Raw genomic sequence first — 7,948 nt, forward strand, 5'->3', positions numbered from 1 at the left:
TGCATATTTGGGGTGTGAGCATGACCCTTTTCCTTCATGGGCTGAGCGCAGTGCTGGGACTTAGTGTCACTGTCTTGAAACCATGGAGGAAATCCAAAGGCATTTCAGCAAAGCCAACCAGGGACCCTGATTGAGCTGTGAGCTGTTGAGTTACCGACCTTGGAACCACCCAGCCCCCAGGCTTCTTATGTGAAATACCAAATCCCAGCTTTTTGAACTCTTTTTCACCAGATCTTCTGTTGCCTGTAACTGAGAATATCCCACCAACACATAACTTGAACGAGAGGTGACTGTTTGAAGATCCCCCATGTGGTAGAGACAGAACTGGGCAGTGTCGTTTAACAGAGGACATTCGTGGGGCGCCTGGGTGGCTCAGTTGGTTAAGTGTCCAACTTTGGCTCAGGTCACGATCTCACGGTTTGTGGGTTCTAACCCCACGTCGGGCTCTGTGCTGACAGCTCAGAGCCTGGAGCCTGCTTCAGATTCTGTCTCCCTCTGTCTCTGCCTCTCCGCTGCTCATGCTCTGTCTCTCTCTGTCTCAAAAAAAAAAAAAAAAAAAAAATTAAAAAAAAACAACAGGACATTCGTGTTTTAATGTACTATAATGACAGCATGGTTGGTCCACATCCCACAGAGCGAGTGAAAATTCCAGTTGTTTGACAGCTACAAAACAGGCAGAAATGTTGGTAATTGCTGAAGACCAAAAGAAGTCAGTTTTTTGTTTTGTTTTTACCGTCTCTTAACTCAGAGCCTTGCAACAGGACACTTGCTGTACCCAAAAGTCCGGTATATGCCTGTGAATCTGGCATGAGGGGGACAGACAGGTGGTGGAAGGAAAGGCGTGTTTTCTTTTCTCCTTTGTCATTAGCTTGGGCTGCTTGTGTGGTCATGTCAGCTGTAGCCGGCAATAAGGCTCGACCTTACGTTCCTGGTTTGAATCTGAGTACTCACTGACCCAGTTTGGGCGGAAAAGAACATGTGGAAATCAAATTCCTAAACTTGGAATTAGGTCACGAGTCTCAGGACGCTGACAGACGTCTTAGCTTTTTGATACAGGCCGATCTCACAGAAACATGTTTGCGTCATCGGACCGCAAATTCAGAACTGGCATTAGGTCCAACAATGGCTGACGACAGTTTCGCGTAGCATATTTAAAGCGGAATCATTACACATTCTGAAATTAATATTTCCATGGCAATGTCAGCATAGCCACCTCATGCAAAAGTCATTACTCATGGATTGTTGCTGTTTGCATCTTAATTTAAAGACCGACGTGCGGACCTAACGATAGGGCTGGATTAAGCATTTTTAGGAATACCTTTGTATCAAAATACCTTTCTCTGGTGGATTCACATATTTTAATGCCAGGGTTATCTCAGGCCTTGATTTGTTTCAGAAGGCCGACCAAAAATAGGATTTAAAAAGAGTGATCATCAAAATAGCAGTGATGCACCTGTCTTTGCACCCCCGTGTTTGAGCACACTGAGGGGTGTGTTGAAAGGAACGGGAAAGCGGAAGAAGCTTTGAAGTATGCACATGGCTATGATCTAGGCTGGGAGCGGTCATCTTAGCTTTTAGGAAAGCGAAGGGGAGAGCTCATCAGACCACGGTTCCAATGCCACAGCGGGTGTTTATGCACAGCAGCTTGTAGGGCCGGCCAGGTCACCCGAATCAGAAAGCTGGGAAGAGAAAGGAGGCTCTGAACTAGGCGGTTCTTCCCCGTCCTATTGTGCGGCTGCTTCTCCGGTGTAGAGAAAACGTGGGCTGAACTGTGACAAGTGATGGCAGGTGTGGAAAGGCCCCCCTCTGACCTCAGCCCTCTGGGATCTCTTTTTTTATTTTTTATTAAATTTTTTTTTTAATGTTTATCCATTTTTGAGAGAGAGAGAGAGAGAGAGAGAGAGAGAGAATGCATGGGGAGGGGCAGAGAGAGAGGGAGACACAGAATCCGAAGCAGGCTGCATACTCCCTGGCTGTAAGCACAGAGCCCGACACGGAGGTCAAACCCACGAACCGTGAGATCATGACCTGAGCCAAAGTCAGACACTTAACCACTGAGCCACTCAGGCGCCCCGACCCTCTGGGATTTCTCCCTATGCATTCTAGCCTTCTCATGGAATGTATGGTCTGAATCAAATTTTGGGATTTCATTGTATTTTCTTGTCTTATTCTCAAATTATTTCTCCTTTTATTATTATATAATTTTTAAAGCTGCTGGTTAATTTTTTAAAAAATTATTACAGTGTGGGAAGAGAGGCCCTGTTTTGTCCTCTCCTTCAGCCTCAGCATGTACCTGTATTTGGGCACCGGATTGGCCAGGCTTCCATCCGAGCTTCTAGCTGAATACAAGCACTTCTAACAGGCAGTTAGATGACATATTTTCCTGTTGCAAAAGGAAATTGGTTTTGGACACACTCTGTAATTGTGCATTTTGAAGTTAGAACTCCATGCTGTTTGTTAAAAGCCCCCTTTGGGTTAATTACCAAGCGCCTAAATGATATTTAATTATTTTGGAAGCAAAATAGGCATTAGGAGAGTGCTTCCGTGCCTGGAGACCAGTTGAGTGACGTTCCATTCTCTCATTTCGCTTTTGCTCTCGACACATCCTGAACCACATCTGCCTTCAAACAAACCATCACTGCGATACAGCAGAGAGCAGCACGGAACCCCCTTCCCAAGGCCAAACTTTAGGTCTTCGATGTACGTCAAGACAGCCGACACTCACATAACTCGCTTCTGCCCGTTTGTCCCGTCTCTGATACCTTCCCCCACGAGCTCGCACACTGGAGATAGTGACAGAATGGAACAGAGGTGGGTGTGCCTCTCTACATGTGGGCTGTCCCGTGGCTTGAGGGGGAGAGCGTGTCATGTGGCTCCTGCCTCTCCTCGCCTTTTTCCAGAGTGGCTCCTGCCGCCTGCGTTGGCGATATCACCGGACACTTTCCATTTCGCCCCCTCCCTCTATGCCTGTGCACAGCTGTTGCCCATTTCCCCCCGAGCTGCCGCGTCTCCGTTTTGACCTGTGTTCTGCAGCCGGGAGAAATCTGCAGGGACAACTTGGTGAGTGCTGCGAACCCCTTGAGAATGAAAGATGCCGTAGCAGCGAAATCCTGAAATTCAGTTTATGAAATGGCCTGAAGACTCTCCCATGACGCTGGGCCCGGGACGTCTGCCCTCTAAGCCTCGGAGGCAGATAGAGATGTGGGGACACCCAGGAGGAAACGTCCGCTTGTTTTCCGAGTTAGTGTAGCTCACTGATGACGTCGTAAGATCGCTATCACCTAGGCGATGGAACATGTTGCTATGGGAACCTCAGATCTGTCTGATAACTGTGCTTCAAAATGTTGACAGTTGGAAAAGCCTCCTTTTTCTGTACAGCAAGCCAATAGGGGCGTGTACACAGAGGGTGGGTTTGTTTAAAAAGTTAGCACTTAAAGTTTACTAATACAAACTATTTGGAGACACATTTGTGAAACTGAAAACATTTAGAATATTGACATTTCTTGGAGAAGTATTACCATCTAGCTGCACTGAAGGAAGCCCTCGTGTGCGAGACTCTCATGGGCCTAGTGAAGTCGGAGTTGTTATAAGAAAGATACAAAATCTCCTCACAAGATGAAGAGCACAGACATCTCACATGTCACGTCTCGTTGGAGTCTTGTGTTGAACTTTGGCCACGGACGAGCGTTTTATGCACAGACTCTTAATGTGTTTCTCTGCCCTCACATTTTCCATCTCCTGAGAATGTTGGTTTCACACTATAAGTGATATTGAATCAGGACAGCGTTGTCTCCTGAAACCATGACCTCAGCCCTATGTCATATCCCCCCCGCATGCTGACATAGTCGCACATATATGTGTGTGAATGTCAATACATACATTTGTAAACATACATAAAGTCACACAAACACCAAACTGGCAAACGCTGGGCCATGGCTCCTAGCAGAAATACAGGGTTAGTTTCCCGCAAACCTCTCTTCACAGTTTTGTCCGCTGATAAATGTAAAACCTTATTTTATGTGTGTTTCTGATTAAAAACACCTTACTTCTTAAAAACATTTTAATGTTTATTTTATTTTTGAGAGAGACAGAGACAGAGCATGAGCAGGGGAGCAGCAGAGAGAGGGGGAGACACAGAATCCGAAGCTGTCAGCACAGAGCCTGACGCGGGGCTCGAACCCTTGAACTGCAAGATCGTGACCTGAGCTGAAGTCAGACGCTTAACCAACTGAGCCCCCCAGGTGCCACCAAAACACCTTACTGACTATATAGTGTTGATTCAGTAACATTGAACTCATGGCCAATGGCAAGTTAGCTCATGCCTGAACAAAGCTTATCTAACACATGTATTTTCTCTATAAGGCGCTAGACAGCGAGCGCTCCAGCACACCCCACACATACAGCCTAAAAATGTAGAGAATGTGGCACTAAGTAGTCCACATCAGGACTCTTGTTTACGGTATGAGAGCTCAAACAAGAAGGCAAAGCGTTGCCCCATTCGGCCTCCTTGGGGACACGTCCATAAAGAAGCTCAAAGTTTTCGTTTCTCTGCACATGTTGGGAAACGAGCAGAAACAGTTGCAAGTGCTGATTCGAGGTTTACAAATAAATTTTAGCAAGTAGGCAAATTCACGAGTGTGGAATCCGTGACTAATGAGGATCGACTGTAGATCCTCTACAGTAGCGTCTATCTAGAATCTTCCCACCCACCGGAAGATGCAGTGGTGAACCATTTGCAAGTATAAGGACATGCCCCTCCCCCCAGAGAGAAAACATGCACCGCCTTGTCCCTCGAAGGCCCCTGTCACGGCCCCTTGAGAATGAGCTCTCCCCTCCCAGGCTCTCCAAGCACCGGCCTTATCCCGCTCACATCACAGTCACCATGCCCGTCTGGTGTTACGCGTTCTCCGGGTATGTCGTCCCTTCTGGGTTGTGTAGATTGTGGAGGGTGAGACGAGTGTCCCGGACCCAGTGACCGTGTTCGGCACCCAGGGGGTGAGCCACATATGCGGAACGACTGTGATACAGAAACACACATGTCAGGGGACTGAAGGTGAAAAGGCCTCATTCAAAAGGGTGCTAGTGGCTTGCGTCTCGCTTTTCCAAGGTTCATCTGTCTGGTTTTTACCCGGCCATAGGGTCACTGACAGTAAGGGATTAGAAGCCTGGTGACCATGGCGCATCTTGTCTCTACGACCAGATGGGAGTTGGCCATCGAGTCCCTGTCTATAGAACAAGATCATTTATTTCGGGGAATTCTTTGGTTTTAAAGTTCTTTTTAGGAAAAAAAAAATTTCAGTATGGAGTGCTAAGAAACGGATGGAGTTGTGTGACCGGGTCTTCGGATGTCATGTTGGGAGCTGTGCTCTCCTGAAAGTGTTCAGGGAACAGGGCAGATATATTTTTTGTTCTCCATCAAGAGGTAGGTGTGTTTTCACCAAAAACACTGATGGGTTTTTCACCAAAAGCACAGTTTTGGGGGAAGGTTTGTTGATGGCTTATGTAGATGCCATACATAACATAATGGGTTGTTAGAAGTTGTAAGATTGAGCTCGAAAAGCACCGTGATTCTAAACAGTGCTTTCATAATGTCACGATTGGTCCGTTTTGCTGTCGTCTTTTTTTTTAACTGAAAAGACATAGATTGTTAGTCACTTTGGAGCTTGAACTATGTGCTGAGTGCCCTTATAGCTACTATAATTACAGCCGTTCTAATCCAAAGCCCTACAAGGTTCCCATTTTTCAGATGGTGAAACCAAGGCTCAGAATAGCGACGGTGACTGGTCAGCAATTCAAATCCAGCTCTGATTCCAAAACCTGCACTTTTTCTCTGTGGCTTTAAACTAATTTGTGTTAGATTTTATTCACATCATTTAGAAAAGATTTTTTTTTTTTTTTACAGTCTTTAGTTCCAGTGCCGTTATAGGATCCTCTAGTATAAGGGAACAAAGAAATTGAGGAAGCAAATTCATTGTGCTAGGAACCAAAGCTTCATCCCCTTTGCAGAACCAAATTAGACTTCCAAAAAAAAAAAAAAAAAAAAAGAAACAAAAAAACAAAAACCCACAACCCACCCTCAAGATGTTATTAAAAGAAACTTTCAAATATAGTTTTTACAGTGGCAGTATTGCGTCTAAGCTGGCGCACACTGTGTGTGTCAGATGCCTTGTGACTCTTCTGAACAGAAAGCACTGCACTTAGCAAATTTGTCAGCACTTTGTTTAGACGCAGTTTGACTATCTGATGAGCAATCAAAACGTTTCCATCTGTTCGTCGGGGAGATCTGAATGTAAACTTGCCCTGCGGCTCAGCGCGCCCCGGTTCCGGCTTCCTGCGCCTCCGGTCAGCTCGGCCAGCTCGGCCAGCTCACCAGCCTGGTCGCCAGCGTCCTGCGCACCGAGGCTTCCGCACTTTCCAGAGCCTCCCCTGCCGCCACACTGGCTGTGTCTCCACGCCCCCCAGTCCAAGAGAGGATGGTTCTGTCTTATCACATCTCATCATTCACTCGGCATGTCTTGGTTGAGCATCTAATTCATGCCAGACTCCCCTGAAGACATTGAGGACAGAGCGAAGAAAACACTAGAGTAAAACCCCTGCCCGGGGCTTGAACTATAGTGGAGAAAAGAGAAAATAAGCCAGAAAAATACATTTTTAAAGCAGTGGGAAATGCTAAGAAAAAATAAGGCAGGGAAAGGGTGCGGAAGGAAGGGGGGTGCGGACAAGTGTCCAGAGTCGGGCCACACAGGAGCAAGCCCTGTGACACCCCATTGAGGAACATGGCAGGGAGAAGGACAGGTGAGTGAAGGCAGTGTCGTCGCACAGGAGCCTGGGGGCCTGCGGGGCCGTCCTAAGACCCTGGGCTTGATACAGAGCAAAGTGGGAAGCCGGTCAGGGTTTGAGCAGAATGCGTTTTCACCCTGCTTGCTGTGCCGCGGGACAGCACAGTGACAAGGGCCCAAAGCAGGGGACCTCTTGGGGCCATCCATGTGAAGGGTGGGGCTTCCATCAGAGCACTGTAGATGCAGGAGAAGGGGTTGGATGCTGGGTCTACGAAAAGCTAAAGGCAGCAGGATGTGCCGGGGGCTGCAAGGGGTGTGAGAGAGGCATGCGTCAGAGGACTCCAAGATCAAAGTCCTGAGCAGCGAGGAGAAAGGGTTCCCGGGGACAGGAAGCCTGGAGAAGGGATTTTGGGGAGCAGGTGAACACAGCAGGGCCTGCAGGGGGATGTCTGTGTCTGTGGCTCGGCCTGAAATATGGCGTAGGGTCACCTGTACTGTTGTTTGATGTCATGGGATGGGGAGGGGGTGTATACAGGAAAGGAAAGAGGCTGGGAGGCGCCCCCCCCCCCGTCTGAAGGTCGGGGGGGGGGGGCAGCAGGAAGGAGATTGGGAAAAGGGGGAGCACACAGAGGAGACGTGGCAGGGGGGTACGCGACCCTGACCGGGCATGCAGGCAACGTGCTGAGCCCCGCTCACCGCTGCTGGCCGCCGGGTGCCACTGCCCGTCTCCGGCGTGCAGCCTTGCAAAGGAGGGGTGGGAGGGGAGAGCGTGGAGGGCACAGGAAGCCAGAGGGCCGGCGGGGGAGCCGTGGGGACAGTGTGGTGGAGAAGGAGGGTCACAGGATGGCCTCGAGGCAAGGCCAAGGGAGAAGCAGGGAGTAGGGCAGAGGTGACACGGGGGCGAGTGAAAGGGGGTGCGGGCAATGGTCATGGTGACTACAGCAGGCTGGACTTCAGGGACTGGAGTGAAGCCCTGACATGTCTGGGACAACCAACCAGGAGCAGGCGGTGGGTGGTGTGGAGAGTGAGTGGGGATGTGGCCAGGAGGCGGTGACACGGAGGAGACACAGAGGAGGCAGGTGACACAGAGGAGACACGGAGGAGGCAGGTGACACGGAGGAGGCAGATGACACGGAGGAGACACGGAGGAGGCAGGTGACACGGAGGAG

General features: G+C 49.0%; 1 long non-coding RNA gene across 1 annotated transcript; it reads left to right on the forward strand.

The window, feature by feature from the left end:
• The first annotated feature begins 2,071 nt into the window (after window positions 1–2,071).
• On the forward strand, window positions 2,072–4,058 carry LOC121013208 (uncharacterized). Its single transcript, XR_005782574.1, has 2 exons — window positions 2,072–2,811; window positions 2,901–4,058. It is a non-coding gene; the product is annotated as an uncharacterized LOC121013208 (long non-coding RNA).
• Window positions 4,059–7,948: the final 3,890 nt, after the last annotated feature.

The sequence above is a fragment of the Herpailurus yagouaroundi genome, unplaced genomic scaffold (assembly GCF_014898765.1).
Source record: "Herpailurus yagouaroundi ecotype Mexico unplaced genomic scaffold, PumYag 198, whole genome shotgun sequence".
Classification (NCBI taxonomy): Eukaryota; Metazoa; Chordata; class Mammalia; order Carnivora; family Felidae; genus Herpailurus; species Herpailurus yagouaroundi.